Raw genomic sequence first — 11,284 nt, 5'->3', positions numbered from 1 at the left:
AGGGAAACCTGGCATGCTGCAGTTCATGGGGTCACAAAGAGTCAGACAAAACTTAGCGACTGAACAACAAAGCATATGGCTTAAAAATCAGCTAATAAGATAAATATTGAAAAAACACTTCTTTTTTGAAATTGTGGACTTCCCTGGTGGCTCAGATGGTAAAGAATCTGTCTGCAATGTGAGAGACCTGGGCTCGATCCCTGGGTATGGAAGATCCCTTGGAGGAGGGAATGGCAACTCACTCCAATATTCTTGCCTGAAGAACCCCTTGGACAGGGGAGCCTGGCAGGCTATAGTCAGGGACCAAAGAGTCAGACGTGACTGAGCAACTAACACACACAACACTTTGAAATGGTACTGACTCAGTATTCACCTGGGCTATGCTTAGAAATAATCTAGTCTAGTAGTTCTTGCGGAGAAGGCAATGGCACCCCACTCCAGTACTCTTGCCTGGAAAATCCCATGGATGGAGGAGCCAGGTGGGCTGCAGTCCATGGGGTCGCTAAGAGTCAGACACAACTGAGCGGCTTCACTTTCACTTTTCACTTTCATGCATTGGAGAAGGAAACGGCAACCCACTCCAGTGTTCTTGCCTGGAGAATCCCAGGGACGGGGCAGCCTGGTGGGCTGCCGTCTATGGGGTCGCACAGAGTCGGACACGACTGAAGTGACTTAGCAGCAGTAGTTCTTGTCCTCTTTTTGGTCAGGGACCCTTTTGAGAATCTAGTAGAGAATTTAAACAGAGGAGATCAGTGAATGACTTCAAAAGGTTCATGGACCTAGGGGCTCTGTGAAATCTATTTTCAAAAATCTATAATTCAGATAGAAACCTCTTTTTTGATTAAGAAAAATCTATGGCTTATAAAAGATAAGCAATTTAATGTCAAACAAGTAGTTAAAATGGAAGAGCAAGGTTAGCCTAATTCCCAAAACCTATCTATTTCCTTTTCGGCCACATTGTCTCTCTGAGAAGGAACAAAGACATTGTCTCTCATAATTCTCTTATTTTTCTCCTCAAGTTTTACTCAAATATAGAAATACAAAGAATAGTTAGTGAAGGGGGAAAAGGGAATTTAATAACTGATTTTCACTTCTTGGAGATTTACAAAGAACCTCAACATATTAAAGGTTCTGAGGAGTCCTGCTGTTAGTTAAGACTTAGACTGAAATCCCTGAATGTCATTTCTACTATATTCTATCAGTCAAGCAAATCACTAAGCCCAGCCTACATCAAAGGAGAGGGGAATTAGAACCCACCTCTGAGCAAGGATCAGTGAGAGCCTGTAACATTTTTTTTTACACCTAGCAATTGTTATATTGTGCTAAAATTTCCTGTGTACTTGACCCTCCGTCCTATTACACTATTATCTCTTTGGGGATATTACTCTTCGGGGGTGCCTTGATCACCACTGTATTTCCATAGGAGTTATATAATTGTTAAATAAATGTTTACATAAAGAAAAGAGATGATAGAGCAGTTGATATTAGAAGAAGGAGAACAGATGATGCTGGGTAAAACCAAGCTCCTCATCAGATCACAGGACGTGAACAAGGTGGAGGAATTTATCTTAGGAAAGAGGAGAAACATCTCCACTGACACACACAAGAGAAAGGAAAGACTATGTAAGATTGAGATAGGCTTGTGATCAGAAACGGGGACCATGGAGAATTACATAGCTTGCGGGGATCTGTGTAAAATATGGAAGGAAAGTAGAGCTACATTCTATCTGTAAATGTCCTAATTTCTTCAGGGACATATTCATTATTGATACATGCCAACTATATATGTATGCTGCAGAAATGTGCTACAGGCTACTGATTTCTGCTAATAGCAAAATGAGCATATTGATTTCAAAGCATTTTGAAGGACTCCTCAATCTTGATTATAGAAATTTAAAAAAAATTACCCTGGTTATTTAAATGTACATTATTTAGAAACAAAAATAATTTGGGGAAAAGTTTTAATGTATCCTGCTACTGCCTGCCCTTCAACCTCCTCTTGACTCTGACATGTTACTTTCTGACATGTCACAAAAATATTTGTGGTTGAGAGTAGCTTCAGAAAGAACATAGGGAGTGGGATGAGATGAATTTAATTAATAACCAATTACATATTGTAAGCAAAATATACACATTAAATTCCTCCTCTTAGTGTTCAGAGCCAGAAAAATCTTTACATCCTCTAATGCATTTCACTTCTTCTTTAACTTGTTAATTCAGTAGTGTTTCTTTCTTTTTCAACCACCAGTCCTAAGAGTGCTTAGCATATGATTACAATAATTATCTCATCCTGAGTATCTAATACATCTATATTTCTTCTTTTTTCACTTTGACTTCTATTATTTTAAAAAATATTTTTATTGTCTTGCTTGTATGAATTAAGTGGGGAAGTTATTTCAAAATTGCATTGGAGGAAGCCAGGGTATACATTAATTTTTAAAGAAACACCAAGCACAAGTAGGAAAATGAGCTAACCATGAAGATAGTCCATCTTTCAGGCCTGAGGCAATGCTTCTCTTAATACAACTCCACCAGGCTGAACATACAAGAAAAATGGATGACAACAAGACACACAAATGGTCGCTAATAGGTTGTGTAAGAAGCTAATCCACGGAGCTCTCAGGCAGTAAAATGAAGAAATGCTTCTGGAACGCTAGAAAACAATACAATTCAAAAGAGCTATCTCATGCATTATACCGTATCTTAATACAAGTTTTGGCCTGATCCTTTAGAATTCATAAGACACTTCCCCGGTCATAAATTGAGTAGATTGCTCAAGGCTAAGGCTGCAGACTAACTGTAAACATAGAAATGCAATTATACATGACTCATGGATTTATTTATTTATACCACAATAATTTATTTATTGACTATAAGTTAATAGTAGTTAAACAGATTGGGTACAGTGCTGGAAACAAGGAATTTATCAAGAGAGAAAAAGACATGATCTTGACTTGATGAAGTTTAGGAACTAAAAGAACTAGATATTTGGTAGGAGGGATGGTACAGGAAATGGGCTAAATGGTGGCCCCAGAGATCAGTAGCTTCAGTCTTGTCCAACTATTTGTGACCCCCATAGGCTATAGCTCACCAGGTTCCTCTGTCCATGGGATTCACCAGGCAAGAATACTGAAGTGGGTTGCCATGCCTTCCTCCAGGGGATCTTCCTGACCCAGGAATCTAAACCGTGTCTCTTGTGTCTCCTTCACTGCAGGCAGATTCTTTATCCACTGACCCACCTTGGAAGCCCTTGCAAAGGTATGTCCACATCCTAATCCCTGGAACCTATGGATATTACATTTTATGGCAAAAGATGTGATTAAGTTGAAGATATAGAAAGAAGAAACTTATCCTGAATAAGCTGAGTCAAGCCTAAGTGTAGTAATATGTATTCCTAACAAAGAAAGGCAGAGGGAGATTAGATAGACACAGAGAAGGAGATATAAGGATGGAGGCAGAGACTGCAGAGATGTAGCCATAAGCCAAGAAATACAAAAGAATGCCTACAACCACCAGGAACTAGAAGGGGCAAAGGCTAGATTCTCCCACAAAGCCTCCAGAGAGTACAACCCTACCAAAATTTTGATTTTCTGACTTCTGGCTTCCAGAACTGGGAGAAATTAAATTTCTCTTGTTTTTTGCCACCAAATAGTGGCAACTTGTTATGGCAGCCCTAGGGATCTAACATAGCATAACACTATATAATCACAGCATTCGATGTGTCAGAAATGAGAAGTACAAAATTCTATGAGTATAAGAGAGAAACCTACTTCTCACTGAGTGTAGTAGTGTGGGGAACATGAGAACAATAGAATTATAGAATTGCTGTATGGAATTTTGAGCTATTAATCATACTGCTAATTGTTGGCACACACTAATGCATGCACCCTCAGAAAACACTCTACCAAGCTCATGTCCCAAAACATAAAATTATATGCACATGTAGATAGATTGGCAGATTTAAAACTGTTATATGACCATATACACAAATAAACTCAAAATGGGTTAAAATCCCAAATATAAGGTTGGATACTATAAAACTCTTAGAGGAAAACATAGACAGAACACTCTCTGACATAAATCACAGAAATATCTATTTTCATCCGCTTCTGAGAGTAGTGGAAATAAAAACAAAAACAAACAAATGGGACCTAATTTAACTTAAAAGCTTTTGCACAGCAAAGTAAAACATAAACAAAACGAAAGACAACCCTCAGTATGGGAGGAAACATTTACAAATGAAGTGACCGACAAGGGATTAATCTCCAAGATATACAAACAGCTCATGCAGCTCAATATGAAAAAAAAACAAACAACCCAGTCAAAAAATCAGCAGATCTAAGCAGACATTTCTCCAAAGAAGACACACAGATGACTAAAAAGCATACCAAAAAAATGCTCAACATACTCATTATTAGAGAAATGCAAATCAAAACTAAAATGAGGTATCACCTTGTACCAGTCAGAATGGCCATAATCAAAAAGCCTACAAATAATAAATGCTGGAGAGGGTATGGAGAAAAGGGAACCCTCCTGTACCATTAATGGAAATGTAAACCGGAAATGTAAAATGTAATCATTATGCAGAACAATAATGGAGGTTCCTTAAAGAACTAAATATAAAACAACCATATGGTCCAGCAATCCCACTCCTGGGCATATATTCAGAGAAAACCATAATCCAAAAAGACACATTCACCCCAATGTTCATTGCAGCACTATTTACAATAGCCAAGACATGGAAGCAACCTAAATGTCTATCGGCAGAGGAGCAAATAAAGAAGATGCGGTACATATAATGGAATATTACTCAGCCATTAAAAAGAATGAAATAATGTCATTTGCAGCAACAAGGACAGACCCAGAGACTATCATATTAAGTGAAGTAAATCAGACAAATATATGATATCACTAATGTGTGGAATCTAATTCTGAAAAAAAGATACAAATGAATTTATTTATAGAAGCAGACTTATAGACATCAAAACAAACTTATGATTACCAAAGGGGAAATATGGGGAGGGGGGAGGTAGGGGGGTGATAAATCAGCAGCTTAGGATGAACACATGTGCATTACTATATATAATATAGATAACCAATAAGGACCTGCTGTGTAGCACAGGGAATACTACCCAACATTTTGTGATAACCTATATGAAAAAGAATCTTAAAAAAAAGAATGCATGTATGACTGAATCACTTTGCTGTACACCTGAAACTAACACAACATTGTAAACCAGCCTTGTTCCATCCTGCATTCATTCGCAACTTGAAACCTCTGGGAATTTTTCCCAGTTTGCTGCTATCTTAAATCCTCAAACTTGGGTTCTGTTCAGAGAACACTCTTCACTTTGGGGTGGAAGTAGCTTTGGGGTAAATTTTTTGTTTCTTTTCTGTATCTTATTGGTTACCCTGCTTGTCCCCTGTCACTTTCTGTTACTTCTGCCACTCCAGACTTGATTCACATAATTCTCCATTACCTGGTGGTGCTGTTGATATTAATGGATTTTTTAAAAAGCCACCTTGTTAAAAAAATGGAGAAAAAGGAAACAAAGCTATAAATAAGTGTCAAATGTTCTGGGCATGTAGACATTATGTAACTAATGGGAAAAAAAGGAGATTAAGAAAGGAAATAAGTATAAAATAGAATAAAGCCTCTGACTGCCACTGGTTATTAGAGGAGACTAAAACAATATCATTTGAAACTGAAAAATTAAGTAACAGATATCTACCTCAAATTACAAAAATAAAACCTTGAACAATAGATTATTAGGCAAAGTAGAGGTAAAAGAGAAGTAATTTATAACTCACATCAGAATGGCTCATATTAGGAAACCAAGAGACACTATCTAAATATCTAAAGAGATAACTAAAGGTCAGTCAGTCAGTCAGTTCAGTTCAGTCGCTCAGTTGTGTCTGACTCTTTGCGACCCCATGAATCGCAGCACGCCAGGCCTCCCTGTCCATCACCAACTCCCGGAGTTCACTCAAACTCACATCCATCGAGTCAGTGATGCCATTCAGCTATCTCATCCTCTGTCATCCCCTTCTCCTCTTACCCCCAGTCCCTCCCAGCATCAGAGTCTTTTCCAATGAGTCAACTCTTCGCATGAGGTAGCCAAAGTACCAGAGTTTCAGCTTCAGCATCATTCCTTCCAAAGAACACCCAGGGCTGATCTCCTTCATAATGGACTGGTTGGATCTCCTTGCAGTCCAAGGGACTCTCAAGAGTCTTCTCCAACACCACAGTTCAAAAGCATCAATTCTTCGGCACTCAGCCTTCTTCACAGTCCAACTCTCACATCCATACATGACCACTGGAAAAACCATAGTCTTGACTAGACGAACCTTTGTTGGCAAAGTAATGTCTCTGCTTTTGAATATGCTATCTAGGTTGGTCATAACTTTCCTTCCAAGGAGTAGGCGTCTTTTAATTTCATGGCTGCAATCACTATCTGCAGTGATTTTAGAGCCCAAAAACATAAAGTCTGACACTGTTTCCACTGTTTCCCCATCTATTTCCCATGAAGTGGTGGGACCACATGCCATGATCTTCGTTTTCTGAATGTTGAGCTTTAAGCCAACTTTTTCACTCTCCTCTTTCACTTTCATCAAGAGGCTCTTTGGTTCTTCTTCGCTTTCTGCCATAAGGGTGGTGTTATCTGCATATCTGAGGTTATTGATATTTCTCCTGGCAATCTTGATTCCAGCTTGTGCTTCTTCCAGCCCAGCATTTCTCATGATGTACTCTGCATATAAGTTAAATAAGCAGGGTGACAGTATACAGCCTTGATGTACTCCTTTTCGTATTTGGAACCAGTCTGTTGTTCCATGTCCAGTTCTAACTGTTGCTTCCTGACCTGCATATAGGTTTCTCAAGAGGCAGGTCAGGTGGTCTGGTATGCCCATCTCTTTCAGAATTTTTCACAGTTTATTGTGATCCACACAGTCAAAGGCTTTGGCATAGTCAATAAAGCAGAAATAGATGTTTTTCTGGAACTCTCTTACTTTTTCGATGATCCAGCGGATGTTTGCAATTTGATCTCTGGTTCCTCTGCCTTTTCTAAAACTATCTTGAACATGTGGAAGTACACGGTTCAGGTACTTCTGAAGCCTGGCTTGGAGAATTTTGAGCATTACTTTACTAGCGTGTGAGATGAGTGCAATTGTGCGGTAGTTTGAGCATTCTTTGGCACTGCCTTTCTTTGGGATTGGAATGAAAACTAAAGGTATTATGTAATAAAAGTATTTGTTAGTGATAATCACTAGAACAGAAATGAACACCTTCCTAAATACCATGAAATAAGAAGCTGAACGCCTTCCTAAATACCATGAAATAAGAAACAAAACTATTCCATCTAGTGAAAAACTTGATTTGGTATGTATAACATATGGTATGAATTTATGTAATGTATGAAATATAAAGCAATATGACAAACCAGGACCAAATAGGTCGTATTTTTACATGTAAATAGATTTCAACTCCCTATAAAGAAAAAGTATTTTTAAATAGCTTTAAAAATTCAATTACACACTATATAAAGAAATATACTAACAAAATAATTAATAAATATTAAAAATAAGAGATCTTTTACTATTAAAAGTATATAAAAGGAAGCAGACACATACTGGAAAGCAAGACTTTATCACCTCTCTTAGAGTTAAACAAACCACGTAGATCAAAAAGTACTAAGGATATAGAAGGTCCAATCCAAATATTAGAAGAAATACTTTCAAGTACACAATGAATATACAGAGAGATTGAGGACATACAAATCCACAAAGAAAAACCTCAGGAAATTAAAAAGAGTAACAAAAACAATATCATGTTCTGAATACAACACAATGAAACTATTAGATTATAATAAACTTTATTTTTTTTAATTTTATTTTTCAACCTGATACACTGTATTAGTTTTGCCAAACATCAAAACGAATCCTCCACAGGTATACATGTGCTCCCCATCCTGAACCCTCCTCCCTCCTCCCTCCCCACACCATCCCTCTGGGTCGTCCCAGTGCACCAGCCCCAAGCATCCAGTATCGTGCATCGAACCTGGACTGGCAACTCGTTTCATACATGATATTACACATGTTTAATAAACTTTAAAACCCCCAAAATTAAAAGGTTTTTCCACTGGACCACATAAATAAACAATGTGTTTTAAACGTTTGGGACAAAAAAGGAAGATACAAAACATGTTTCTAGAATTCCTAGAAAACAATAATGAAAACAAAACTTATCAGAATATGTGGGATATAGCTTTAAAGAAGTGCTCAGAGGAAAATTCTTAGCATTAAATAAAATTAAAATAGAAGAGCTATGCTGCACTATGTAGCTTCAGTCGTCCGACTGTGTTCGACCCTATGGACTTCAGCACTCCCGCTCCCCTGTGCATGGGGACTCACCAGGCAAGAATACTAGAGTCACCATTTCCTCCCAACCCAGGGATTGAACACGTGCTTCTTAGAAGAGCTGAATGAATGATTCAAAAAGCTAGATATAGAGCTGCAAATTAATAAAAGACATCAGAAAGAAGTGATTAATATAAAAGAATCTAATAATCTAGAAAACAAAAATAATAACCAATAAATAAACATTGGGGGAAATTTAAAATATATATATAAAAAACACTAGCTAGCCCAATTTTTGTTAAAGGTAAAAAATATTCAAAATGAGAAGTAGCTAAAAGAAACTAATGATACATATGATTTTAAAATCATAAGTGAAATCCAGTAAATAGAGAACTTACAAACAGACCAATTTCCATTTTAAAAATTGAGAGTGTTTTTAAAAAAACTTCTCTACAAAAAAAAAAAAAAAAAACAGGTCTGAATACTTTCACAGGGAAATTTGTGAAATTTTAAAATAAGCTAATTTTCAAGGTTGGCATCTTGAAAGATTAAGATGGCACTTAACGAATATTGACATCCAAAAACTTAATAAAACACTATCAAAGAGAATCTGTAATTTCAATAAAAATAATACATCATCACAACCAAATAGGATTCATTCAAGAATGCAAGGAAGTTTTAACATTAACAAATCCATTAGTATAACCGATGATATTAATAGAATGAAAGAGAACATATTATTATTTCCACAGGTGATGAAAAAGCCCTGTCTTTATGGTGAAACTTGGCCAAATTAGAATCCTATGGGTGGGCTTCCCAGGTGGTGCTAGTGGTAAAGAACCTGTCTGCCAATGCAGGAGATGTAAGAGATGCAGGTTCAGTCCCTGGGTCAGGAAGATCCCCTGGAGGAAGGCATGGCAACCCACTCCATGTGGGTTGACAGGGGAGCCTGGAGGGCTGCAGTCCATAGGGTTGCAAAGAGCTGGACACAGCTGAAGTGACTGAGCACCCACGCACACATCCTATGGGTAGAAGTTACAGAATTTAGATGAGGAGAGAGCCCTCTACAGGTATAACTAAGATGAGAAGTGACTCTTCAGAAATTAGAAATCTACTGACACTACATTAAAAAGTGAAACATTCCTAAAAAAGTTCTAGATACCAAGTCATATAAGTCAACACATACAAGGAAAAATGAGCAAATACATTCTGAAAGGCAGCTGAATCTCAATATAGTACTGTCCCTTGAGATAGCAACCCAACACAAGTTAAGGTTAATTCAAGGCAGACATTCACAAGCAGAGAAGTAAAACCACATAAACTTTAGCATGAGACTAACCCTTTTGGAGGTAGTGTCTATGGAGGTTAGGGATCATGGAAAGAGCCTGGAATGAGAGCAGAAACCTGGCTTCCATTCCTGCCCCTGCCACACTGATGAGCTGTGTGATCTTGAGCTGGTCACTTCCTCTCTCTGGGCTTCAGGGTCTCCATTTGTGAGGAAATTTCTTAGTTCTCTTTACCTCTTAAATTCTACATATCCAAATCTAAACTTAAAGGGAACCAGGAAGCTCTGTAAGAAAAGCAATAAACACGATGAAAGGAAAGGAGAGAAGGAAATCTGTTTAATTTAAACAATGAAGTGGCCCCTTACCCCTGCCAAGTTCTTTAGCCTGGAATTTCAAAGCAAAGGATGATGCTGTGCCCCGATAGTATTTTTCCATTTCCAAAATCATGCTAACAAAAGCAAACAGACCTCTGAAAGCTTTCAGGGCCAAGGAGGAGCCTAACTCTAAGTATGATGATCTTCTCTTACAGACTTCAGAGTTAAGCCCTGGGTACAACTGGTTCCCCAGTGCTTCTCAAACTTTCCATCTAAAGTACTCATAGAATTTGACAAGAAAGAAAGCTCACCCCTAGGCAACCAAGGACACGGGGCCAGGACACTGACAACAAAATTAAACGACTTCAAAGTCTCCCGATTCATCATAAACACTGAAACACTATTGAAATTCCATTTCATAATATTTGAATGCCTGTCTTAATTGTAAGTCAAGTTTTTAATTGCCAAACCAAGAAAATGCTCTTCATTTATCTCTGGTTCCCCCACTGCAGCACATTCCAGGAACACTTTCCAATGCACCCCAGTGTGAGAACTGAGACCAACTGAGAAATAAGACCAGGCCATTCACAGGCCGAGAGGAATCCCACTGGGACGTAGAGGATAGAAGAAGAGGTTCTCAGAGGCAAAACTCTACCTGAGTCTTCTCCTCTGCAAAATTTGAGAATGTGCTCACAGCTTCACACCCGAGACTACTGTGATGGTCAGTAAAACCTCCCATGCTTGTGATTACATAGTCTGTGCCCTCATAAGCAAATTGTGAGGTGTTAACAATCTGGTTAGGGGGGGATCCCCTGGAGAAGGAACTGGCAACCTGCTCCAGTATTCTTGCCTGTGAAATCCCATGGACAGAGGAGCCAGGTGGGCTCCAGTCCATAGGGTCGCAAAGAGTCGGACATGACTAAATAAATATGCACGCAGGGTTTGAAGGAAATCATAATTCTAAGAGATGAAAATCGAAGTCCTGTGACCTTCCTTGCTTTCTTGAGTTGTATCTCCCTCTTCAAACAAAGAGAGTCCAACTTAGAAATCTTCCTGCTAGAAGGATGATGGGCATTTAGGTATTTGGGGTCCTTCTGACTGACTGTGTTCCTCCAATGACCAAATGAAGATAAGCTTCCTTCCAGCCAGCAGAGAATACTTCATCAGGAGGGCCATGCCGGGCTAACTCTAAACAACCTTTGGTTAGCTCTTTCTTGAAGAGTTTGGAAAAATCCTAACAACTCTTCCCTAAATGGTCACATTTGTGCTATAGGGATTTCACCTTCAACCTCTACCTAACCCTACCCACAAGCCTGCACAAAACACACT

The 11,284-nt window shown here is 38.4% G+C and overlaps 1 long non-coding RNA gene across 1 annotated transcript in view; it reads right to left on the bottom strand.

The window, feature by feature from the left end:
* Window positions 1-9,073: 9,073 nt before the first annotated feature.
* The window catches only part of LOC129636916 (uncharacterized), a 61,483-nt gene continuing 59,272 nt past the window's right edge, over window positions 9,074-11,284 (bottom strand). The window contains exons 3-4 of the long non-coding RNA XR_008707208.1: window positions 9,695-9,925; window positions 9,074-9,377 (exon numbers count right to left, since the gene is read on the bottom strand). This is a non-coding gene — a long non-coding RNA (uncharacterized LOC129636916). The remainder of the gene's footprint in view (window positions 9,378-9,694; window positions 9,926-11,284) is intronic.

This window comes from Bubalus kerabau, chromosome 22 (assembly GCF_029407905.1).
Source record: "Bubalus kerabau isolate K-KA32 ecotype Philippines breed swamp buffalo chromosome 22, PCC_UOA_SB_1v2, whole genome shotgun sequence".
Lineage (NCBI taxonomy): Eukaryota > Metazoa > Chordata > Mammalia > Artiodactyla > Bovidae > Bubalus > Bubalus kerabau.
The sequence above is the reverse complement of the archived record's forward strand: the minus strand, read 5'-3'. Positions and strand labels throughout refer to the sequence as shown.